Raw genomic sequence first — 11,586 nt, forward strand, 5'->3', positions numbered from 1 at the left:
ATCACTTATCTAGTGATATAAAATGTCTAACAGACATAAAAGTAAAATTTGAAAACAAACCAAAAAAGTTTCCTGTTGACAACGCATTCCATTTCATAGAAGAATTTTTATTGTGATGTGTAAAAGTTGGTGGGTAGGAATTACTAACTCACATTATATATAAAGTATAAATGTTGAGTATGTAGCCATGTTTACAAATTAATTTATCATATGAATGCAAAATGACTTCTTTCACATAATTACAATTTATCCTATAAAATGAGCCAAGGTACATGAAACTAACTTTCTGAAGGTAAGTAACAATTTTTTCTGTACATGACACTCTTCAAATAGTCACAGATCTGAAAATAAGCCTTTGTAAAGCTAAAAACACTTGCTGTCCAGCTATAATCTGTCACAGAAGGTTGAAATCACAACTTCTTTCATTGTGTCTTTGCAGATTCTTTACGGACATCAGTGTAGGCAGTGACTGTATTTTGCCTGTTTCTATTTTGAAGCCATTGGAAAAGGGAGCTTATACCTTTAGCCGTCACTGATATTTGATTTTCTCTCTCAGAATGGGGGAATCAAAGCCAAAGAAAGGTTGCACCTGCGCTGAGAAGTCACTACATATAAGAGTGGAGCAGCTCACAAAGGATAAGGAACAGTTACAGAATGAGGTGGCCGAGCTCACCGAGGAAAGGGAGGCACTTCTGGAGAAGGCGGCCCGCTACGAGGTATGCATCCAGCTGCCAGATGACGCTGTGTTCATAGCGTGACAACATTTAGTAGCTTGCACCTTTTGAAAGATTAGAACTTTTCTGTATATAGAGGACTTAGAGTAGCATTTGATGATAGCTAACTCCAACTGATTATATTACACTATTTTCCAATGCCAGGATGGACTGAAAACAGAGGAAGGAGTAAAAATTACCACTCATGACATAGCTGAGACGCTGAGTGGGCAGCAAAAATATAGTACTGAGTTCTGCACTTTGTTGAATGTTGTCCTTCCAAACAATAACTTTAATGCATTAGTAGATATAATTTAGCATAATAGCCCATTTAAGCACTTAGCAAGCATACCTAATCCTTGAAAATTATGTAAATCACATGGTTAATCAAATCAAGTGCTTTACCTTTTCTGTCCTCTCCCTCGTTAATGTACTTGATGCACTTTAATTCTGAAACCTCCAAATTTTCTGCCTCCTCCATTTCCATACTACAATTTTCTGTTACTGTTAACATTCAGTGATTTATGCACAATTATGTTTAATCCCTCAATCCTTCTTTCTTCCATTGTTTGCATTCCATCCAGGACATGGCAATCAGTATAATATAATTAAGTGGTGTTAGATATCACCAAATGCTTCCAATTTTAGCTCTCTATACACAGAATTCTGTAACGGCTGGTCACATGATCAGTCAGAAAAGTTCTAGCCTTTTCAAAAGGTAAAAGTTACTCAACATCATCACACTACGGACACTCCTTCCATTTCTTTTTATTGTTATGTATCAAACTGTGCTAATTCACACTATTCACATTGTAAAGTTTTCCTGTAAATGCTGTAAGTCAGTCATCAGACCAAAATTAAGGCTAGTTAGTTGCCACCTTTTTGTGGTACTCAGTTCTGTGTATGCAGGGGATCAGGACAAAGCAAAATCATGAGTTAGGTGTAGGCACATTCTTGAACACATGGGACATAAAAGTATTTCATTCGAGAACAAATAGAACTCAGGCAGAGAGCAACTTATGCTCTGGAGAAGTTGAGGATGTGGAGGGAGATTATGAAAACTTTTGACAGTCTGTAATATTGTTAATATTTGTAGTAGCCACCAGAAAGATCGCGGGAGGCGCACATTGGCACGGCGCGTCACGGGCGGTAGTTGGCGCAAGTAGAGTCCCGTCCACCAGAGGGCACGCGAGAATTCGGACGCGACCTCTGCCGGCGTAACAACAAGAACAACAACTACAACTCCAGCAGCACGGGCCGTGCCCAGGTAGTCAACATCGGGCATGCCTAGGACACAGTCCCGGTTTACGCTAAGTGAAGTGCGACGTGAACGTGAACAGTGTTACTACACAATTGGCGACGAGTAGGGTCGTTCTTTCGCGTGTTGCGTCGTTGTTCCGGTTTCGCAGTTTTTCCACGGCATGGAGGATTTGGTGCCAGTTTTGGTTGCGCAGCAGACGGAACTCGTGGCCACCATGAAACAAGTGCTTCCGGCGTTGCTCTCCACGCCGTCTGCTCCGGCGCAGTTCCCTCCTCCCTTTCCCCCGTATGACGAGACGGCGGAGGATTGGGACGCATATGAACATCGCCTTCGGCAGCATTTCCAGGCGTTTCATGTTGCCGATGCGGAGGTATGTCGTGCTCTCTTCTTGTCTTGGATCTCTCCCTCGCTGTATCAAGTTTTGCGGCAGCTAGCGCCGTTGCAGGAACCCTCGTCCTTGTCTTTTGACGCATTGTGTTCGTTGCTGTCTTCATATTATCGCCGCCGCACGCATGTTGTGGCGGCTAGGGTCGAGTTCTATCAATGCAAGAAACAGCCCCATCAGTCTTACCGGGCGTGGGCCGCTACCCTGCACGGTCTTAGTCGCAAGTGTCATTTTGTCACGGAGCAGTCGCGAGAGTCGTATGCCCACGTTATGGTACGCGACGTCATTGTTCGTTCGGCGCCTGATAGGGAGGTCCGGCAACGGGCCCTGCAGTTAGAAGACCCTTCCCTCGAGGAAGTTCTGTCCATTGCTCAATCGTATGAAGTCTCTCACGCGGCAGGTCAACAGCTGGAAGCGTGGTGTGACGTCGCGGAGGTTCAGGGTGGCGCGGCCGCGTCCACTGTGTCCGGGGTGGACGACGTGCGAGCGGTACAATCCGGCCGTTACGGCCGCTCCCGCACGGCGCGTAAACAGAATTCCGGCCGCCGGCCCCTGTTGCCGTCCTGTGCGTCGTGCTATATACATCACGATCGGTCGGAGTGCCCCCAGCGTTGGGCCGTTTGTCGCAAATGTAATAAAAAAGGTCACATTGCTAAAGTTTGCCGCTCAGCCTCAAAAGCATCGAAGGAAGCAAGTACAGAGGACATGGACGTTGACATTCAGGAAGTTTCATCGGGCCAGGCTCCCGACGCATCGGCCCACAAACTCTTTATCGAGGTGTCGGTTCGGTCGCGCCGGTTACAACTGCAAGTCGATACGGGCGCGGCAGTTTCGTTGTTGAATGCACAAACTTATTCCGACCTTGGATCGCCCCCGTTGGCGCCAGTTTACCGGCGTCTACGCGGTTATGGTAAACAGTTCATTCCCCTACTGGGTCAATTCACTACCGACATGACTTACAAATCAGTCACTCGGCCTATTACTTTTATTGTTGTCAGTGATGCGAGCTCAGCTAACCTTTTTGGCCTGGATGCCTTTCAAGCTTTCGGTTTTTCTATCGCTGACACCATATAGTTGGTCTACGAAGACGTTCCCTATCACTCATTGGAATCTTTGATCTCAGACTTTCCAGATATTTTTGAGGAGGGCCTGGGGCGTGTTTCCGATTTTGAAGCTCACTTAACGTTGAAGGCGTCGGCTCGCCCGCGTTTTCTACGCGCGAGACAGATCCCCTTGGCTCTCCGCCCTCAGGTAAAGGAAGAGCTAGACCGGCTGACAGCCCTAGGGGTCGTTCTTCCCGTTTCTTCCAGTGAGTGGGCTTCGCCCCTCGTTATTGTCAAGAAGGCCTCAGGAAACTTACGTCTTTGTGGCGATTTCAAGGCCACCATTAATTCCCAATTGGTGGTGGACACCTATCCTTTGCCTCGTGCTGATGAATTGTTCTCCGCCGTGGCGGGTGGCCAATATTTTTCGAAAATCGATCTGTCGGAGGCTTATCATCAGATACCACTTGATGAGGACTCCAAACGGCTGGCGGTCGTCAACACCCCGTTTGGCCTTTACCAATACCAGCGGTTGGCTTTTGGAATATCCAGTGCCCCGGCGATATTCCAGCGTTATCTTGAGCATGTCACGTCGACAATCCCTCATTGTATTAATTACCTGGATGACATAATTGTCACAGGCCGCAGCACGAAGGAACACTTGCACAACCTTCGCACCCTCTTTCTCAAATTCAGGTCTGTGGGCTTGCGTTGCAACCTGCATAAGTCAACCTTCTTCCAACCGTCCATTGAGTATGTGGGCTACACCATATCTCGGCATGGCATCCAGCCATTAGGAAGTTTGGTCCAAGGTATCGTCAACCTTCCTCGGCCCACTTCGCTGAAAGAGTTACAAGCTTTTTTAGGCAAGATAGCCTATTACCACCGGTTCATTCCCAGGGCTTCCACTATAGCCCACCCCCTGTACTGCCTTCTGCACAAGGGTGTTCCTTTTGATTGGTCGCCTGCATGCGAGCGAGCGTTCACCTCGTTGAAGGGCCTCCTCACTTCCGCCCCTTGTTTGGCTACTTTTGATCCCCGTAAGCCGTTGGTCCTGGCTACAGATGCTTCGCAGTATGGGGTGGGGGCAGTCCTGGCCCATCGCAATGCAGACGGTTCCGAGCAACGACTGGCGTTTGCGTCTAAAACGCTTAGTCCCGCGCAGGCCCATTACTCCCAGATAGAAAAAGAGGCTTTGGCCATTGTCTGTGCTGTTACCAAGTTTCACCCTTTCTTGTACGGCACGAAGTTTCAGTTAATCACTGACCATAAGCCATTAATATCGTTATTTGGCCCCGCCTCTCAGATTCCGGATAGGGCGGCCCACAGACTACAGCACTGGGCCTTGTTCCTCTCTAAGTACCATTATGACATTCATTTTCGCCCTACAGGACAGCATGCCAACGCCGACGCTCTTTCCCGTCTTCCGGTGGGCCCGGATCCTACGTTCGATCGAGAGGAGATTATGTGTTTTCATTTGGATGTGGCATCCCGCCAAGCAGTTGATGGCTTTCCGATCACTAGTTCTCGAGTCGCCAGGGAAACGGCGGCTGACCCGGTTCTCCGGCAAGTAGTTCGCCTCATTCAGCAGGGGTGGTCCTCCCGCCCTCCGGGCCGGGCCTCGGACCCTCTTCGTAATTATTTTCTTCTACGAAACCGCCTCTCGGTCTTGGAAGGAGTTCTCCTTCTGGCTACCGATGATACAGCTCCTTGCGTGGTTGTTCCTGCAGGTTTACGAAGGGAGGTCCTCACGTTATTACATGCGGGGCACTGGGGTGTTTCCCGTACTAAAACCTTGGCTCGCAGACATGTGTACTGGCCCGGTATTGACAGAGAAATTGAGCACTTGGTGGCCGCCTGTTCCCAGTGTGCGAGCCAACAAGCATCTCCCAGGGCAGCGTTCTCTTCATGGCCGCCGGCAACCCAAGCATGGAAACGTGTTCACATCGATTTTGCGGGCCCGTTTCTCAATGGCTTTTGGCTCATTGTCATTGATGCTTATTCCCGATTCCCATATGTGGTTCGCTGCTCCTCAACCACTTCAGAAGTTGCAATCCAGGCACTAGCAAAAATCTTTTCTGTGGAAGGTGTGCCAATCACCCTGGTCTCAGACAATGGACCGCAGTTTATTTCGCAGACCTTCCAGGATTTTTGTAGGCGCTTCGGTATTCGGCACGTTTGCTCTCCCCCCTTCCATCCACAATCGAATGGGGAAGCCGAGCGCATGGTGCGCACATTTAAGACGCAGATGAAAAAGTATGTGCACGAATTTCCTGCAGAGGAAGCCTTGACGTTTTTATTGACGGCATACCGGACCACACCAATGGGCGACCGCAGCCCCGCAGAGCTCCTCCATGGGCGTCAACCTAGGACTCTGCTGCACCTCCTCCGGCCTGGTCCTCGCCAGTCTTCACAAAACGAAGTACCTGGCTTTCCACTGGGTATGTCGGTCTGGGCCCGTGGGTTTGGTCGCAATCCACGTTGGATACCGGCGGTGGTCCTGCGCCGAAATGGCCGCCGGCTCTACACCTTGCAGGCGGGGGATCGGGTGGTACGTCGTCACCAAAATCAGCTACGTCCACGTTCGGGCACCCACCCTCCGACCTCTCGGACACCGGCTTCCCCATTGCCGGCACCTGTATTGGTTTCGCAGGGGACGTTACCTCCTCTCCCCGCTGTGACTCTGCCGCACTGCGATGGTTCTCAGCCTTGGCAGCCTCCAGTAGCTCCAGCACCGGCATCGCCATCATTCGAGATGCCCCAGCGAGAGCCGGCCCCCCTAGCAGGCTCGGTTTCTCAGGGGGCTAGTTCACCTGTGGTTGTCCCTTCCCCGCCACTGGGTCTTGCCCCTCCCGAGGTGGAACGGGATCCGGAGTTCGACAGTTTGTCACCCGTTCTGTCCCGAGCTCCGGTTGTGGGACGACGGGGGCCTCTTCGTGTGGGTCACTTCCAGCCGTATTCGAAGGTTCCGGCTCGAGGGTTGGCAGATCCCCTCGACTCCGGCCATCCAATGGATGTGGAGGTCATCGCTCCTGCCCGACGCTCCACCTTCCGACGCAGTGGATCACAGTGGCTTCACCCGCCGAAGGAGGAGGAGTGTAGTAGCCACCAGAAAGATCGCGGGAGGCGCACATTGGCACGGCGCGTCACGGGCGGTAGTTGCTGCAAGTAGAGTCCCGAGAATTCGGACGCGACCTCTGCCGGCGTAACAACAAGAACAACAACAACAACTCCAGCAGCACGGGCCGTGCCCAGTCAGTCAACATTGGGCATGCCTAGGACACAGTCCCGGTTTACACTAAGTGAAGTGCGACGTAAACGTGAACAGTGTTACTACAATATTATTTATCACAGGGACCTTACGAAGTGGCCCACTTAGATTTTCATGATACTTGTAATCTTACTTGGTCACTGTCTAGTCATCTGTTTCCTAAGGTTGTACAATGCAATTTGGACAAAAATCAGCTGTGAAGATTAGATTTTAACAGAGTTTCTTGTAATCCTGAAGTCACTGGTTTGTTTATCACTAGCAGCAACATTTTTATGTACTTTTATTTAAATTCTATACTTATTGTCAAATGGAGATGTTAATTAATAGATATATAGTCCTATTTTTTAAAATAGAAATTACATTTTTTCTTACATCTTATCTTAATATTATTACATGTTATACATTAAATCTTAAATAACATGAAAAAAAATTACATTTTTTCTTACATCTTATCTTAATATTATTACATGTTATACATTAAATCTTAAATAACATGAAAAATAAATTAAAATTTAATACATACTTGTGAAAAGTCTTATTGATAAATGAAAAACTATGTACTTTAGTACGTAATACTGTTTGATCAGTAGAAATAAATAAGTGTTTTATTTTCTATTTGGTGCTTCAAATTTTTATACAGAATTTTAATTTATTGCAAATACTTGAGTGCTCTAAATCTAAATTGTGCCAGGGACTTCATGAACACAAGATTTTTATGCTACGCACTCAGCTTCCAGTGACTGTATTAAAACAGTCAAAATGTTTGTTATTTAACAGTGTTCAAATAGCTGTGAACCTTGGGAGGAGATTTTTTGTTTTTCTGAGAACTGCATTGTACTCTCATAGGACACTCATGTCCGAAGAATAAACTTCAAGTTATAACTATGAAGAAAATCAAAGAGAATCAGTTTATGAGGTCATCTCAGTTGATTATTCTTTAAAGAATATCAAACTGCATAAACAAAAATAGTAACAGTTTTAGGAACAGAAAGGATTGTGTAAAAAATTTTTTCTACATTTTCTTATCATATAATTTTCTCTATTGATAGGAGTATGTAGAGGAACTGTGGACACTGATAAGCCAGCTAAGGGAATTAATACACCGTGAGAAGGTGGAGATTGGTGATGCTATATCCCATTGCGGCTGCAAGAACTGCAAGTCCCAAGAGTAAAATGTTGTCCCTGACTCAGGTACAGACTGAAGGTAAGTGTACAATGTGCTTTACAGTTCTGTTAGGTATGAAATGGCTGTGAGGTGATCCTGCCACACATTCTTTGTATGAGTGCCACCTTTTCAGTTTTTACAAGTGACTGCTAGCAGGCGCTATTGAGATGTGACTTTACTGTTTTCTTCTGAAATTTTGGGAATTGATTCAAATGCATACAAAAGTGTGTAAATTTTAAAAGTAGGTATTTTGAGAAGCAATAAAATGATTCATACCAAAAATGTTTTTCTTTCACTGTTTTTGTAAATACTTAAAAGGAAGCCCTGGTACCATGTCTATGTCATTCTGAAATGATACTAAAATGTCCTGGGTGTAGTTGAGGGATTGTGCATCTGAACAGCCAATAAACCAGATTCGATCTCTCGGACAAAGCCATTGTTAAAATCTACTCCCCCCAACCCCTCCTTCCTTCAACCATCCACAGATACATTGCTGTGGCTCTGTGGCTACTGTGAGGAGCTGTACAGGACAGAGTCATTGTGTAACTAGCAGCAAACTGGAGGTTTGAGTCAATCCATGAAAGCATGATATCCCATCATTTTTTATTACTGTAATCATCTCTACCTCCACCCCCTCTCACATTTGTTGTTATAGCTGATATACAAAGAGGTGGAATGACTCCTTTAATTGCAGCTGTACCATGTTTTGCATATATGAGGGAACTGCCTTTTGAATTTTTTAAAAAAGTGGTGACTGAAAAACATTTTTTAAAATGTGGATTGTACTACCATTTGTAACAGAATTCAGCTTTAAAATTCATACCCTTGTCCAAGGTATCATATCAATTATGGAAGCATTTTTCCAATCTTGATACATGTACCTCAGTAACGTGATTTTGGGATGATTAAACAGCTTCTTGAAGTAATGAAAATGTTCATCTATGCCTTTTCGGTTGAATTTTCATAGGATTTGTTGATCCAGACAAAGCTTTTGAGAGTATAAAATGGTACAAGAAGTTCAAAATTCTGAGACAAGTAGGTGTAAGCTATAGCAAAAGATGGATAATTTCCAATCTGTACAAAAAGTGAGAGGGATCACTAAGAATGGAAATAAGTGCTCAGATTAAAAATGATGCAAGACAGGGATGCAGGCTTTTGCCACTGCTATTCAGTCGATACATACAAAAAGCAATCATGGAAATAAAAAAGGTTCAATAGTGGGTGTGAAATTCATGGTCTAAAGATATCAATGACAAGATCTCCTAATGACATACAATCTTCAGTGGAAGTGAGGAATTACAGAACCTGTTGAACCTAATTACCACTAACATTTCTTATGGTCATATATCACTTTTTGGAAATATTTGAATTCATCAATACCATGTTGTTAAGAATATGGCCTATAAGAAGCATAATTCCATTACTGTCATCACCATAACCCAAAACTAACACCTTCTCTACTTTATTAAAACCAATAGAGCTTTTTTTCCCCCTTACATACGTCACCAGGGCAAATTCTCACCCTGTGTTTTGTTGCAGTACACAAAAATACAGGAATAAAACAATGACTGGCTCATACTATGCCACTTTATTGGACAATCTGCTCACTAAATTGAAGCAGACACAAGGAAAATTATTGTAAACATACACAACAGTCTTTAGCTGGGCTAAACAAACGTTTTTCAGCTACGTTTTCCTGCAGATTTCCTCCTTCTGAATTTTTACCCCTGTCTCAACAAAAATTGAATTGCACAAGGAACTTTTCATCAAATGAAGAGGTTATAAAAATTTTAAATGCATATTACAAGTTTCTTTCATGAGGGAATACAAAAACAGGAATCTCACTCCACTGAAAATCTCTCCACTGTAGTTTCCTTCAGCCTCGGTGGAAAACATTAATGTAGGTAGTAAGGTTATTCATTGATCAGTCATATGATTAAATGTTTACTTATTATTCTAGCCTTTCTCGAACCAACACCAAATTGAATTGCAACATATAGTTGAGTAATAACATGTTTTCGAACATGTCTTCATGTGTATTCCTAATATTTGTAGCCGTTATTCCCTCATTGGCACGTGAGTTATATTTATCATGTGAATAAGAATATATTCAGTTGCAAAATACAGATAATATTTATTCTTACCTACCAATAATTGTAGTCTAAACTAGATTAATATCTCGCAGATTAAGTTCCTCTATGAAAATTGCTAGGGTCTGTACGTTTAAAGCATTGGGTTGTAGCAACTGCAAATTTTTCATATGTGTTTCTGTTTCAGGCTTGCATCATGCAGTAGGATGAAGGATTTTAAAAAGGGCTACAAAAATAATAGAAAATAAGGATGAATCAAAGCATGAGTTCTAAAAATAAATTTCATAATGTTTAATAACAAATAATGGTTGTGGAGTATTTTGTGCATTTGACATTTGAACAGGGAAGTGATTTTTTTCTGATTTAATGCTGAGTATGTTCCTAACTTCTTGCTGCTGTGAGAAATTAGATCATTTTCTATTGAGAACAAAACTACTGTGGTTTATCAGAGAAACCAATACACATGACTACATTGGGTATGTGATATGAACAGAATACATTAAGAGCAGTGTTATACATATTAGTGTTCAAATGTTACAACCTACTATAATTTTCCAGTTGCAAATTCATCCCAATTTCTGAAAGCATAAGGACACTTTTTTTATATTTCCTTTGGAGAGATTCTAATACTTTTGAACTTGGCAAGTGTCACCAGAAAAGTCCCAATTCAACACAATGATCCCAAGAAATCTGACTGGCACTAATATTGGTCATTTTCAATTATTTTTACATTTCCCACTCCTCAGACACACTCACAATATAGAGACTTGGAAACCGAGCAACTGACAAGAATGTGGCGTGTTGGTCACATTTTCATTGATTTTATTGGGCTGTGGTAAGACTGGTACAGTGCCTCTATTTTGAAATGTTTGTTTGCAGTATAGCCCTAGGAAAGTATTGCTACAAATTTAACCTACTTTGACCAGTTAAGATTGGCTCGAATTGATCCTAACTCCTGACAGCAGAGGACGAAAGATCTTAACCCATTGGTGTTAATTAGGGTATTCAAGTGTACAACAATTATTTAAAGTGAAAAGAAAGACACTGATATTTAAAATGAGGAATAATGTAAAGAAAGGTATACTGTGTGTCACCATCTGTATTAGACTAGTGACTGAAGATGCAAGATAGATTGACAAATAAAGTGTAAATAATGACATCAGTACACTGTGGTGATGTATTTACTATGTTGAACACCCCTGACAGATTCAAATTTTTAGCTAGGCCAGGACTTAACTGTAATCTATACCTTTGAGTGACATTACTCTTTCCAGAACATGCTTCACTGCCCAATCTAAAACTTTAACTAACTACTACTTAATTCTGTCTCATTTAGACCTAACACAGATTGTCCTTCAAATACTTTTTTCTGTATAGCTGAGTAGTTGAACCAGTCTATGAGTGTACCCATGTGGCTTAGTTGAAAACAGCATTTCCTGTGAAAATGGTGTCCCAATTTGGCACAAACTTTAGCTGAAAGTAGCAAAAATTATCATAATAGAATATCAGTATGGACTTGTGGTAATTCCAGTTCTAATGATGATTTGGTACAGCATAAAAGTTACCAACAAGCAATTCATTAAAAAACTTTAATGGAACACTGAAGCACAATACAATTCAAAAACTTGTAATGGCACACTGACACAAAGACAAAGAGA

The 11,586-nt window shown here is 43.4% G+C and overlaps 1 long non-coding RNA gene across 1 annotated transcript; it reads left to right on the forward strand.

The window, feature by feature from the left end:
* Positions 1-450: 450 nt before the first annotated feature.
* On the forward strand, positions 451-10,265 carry LOC126210514 (uncharacterized). Its single transcript, XR_007540690.1, has 3 exons — positions 451-716; positions 7,723-7,877; positions 10,116-10,265. It is a non-coding gene; the product is annotated as an uncharacterized LOC126210514 (long non-coding RNA).
* Positions 10,266-11,586: the final 1,321 nt, after the last annotated feature.

The sequence above is a fragment of the Schistocerca nitens genome, chromosome 10, assembly GCF_023898315.1.
Source record: "Schistocerca nitens isolate TAMUIC-IGC-003100 chromosome 10, iqSchNite1.1, whole genome shotgun sequence".
Taxonomy (NCBI): domain Eukaryota; kingdom Metazoa; phylum Arthropoda; class Insecta; order Orthoptera; family Acrididae; genus Schistocerca; species Schistocerca nitens.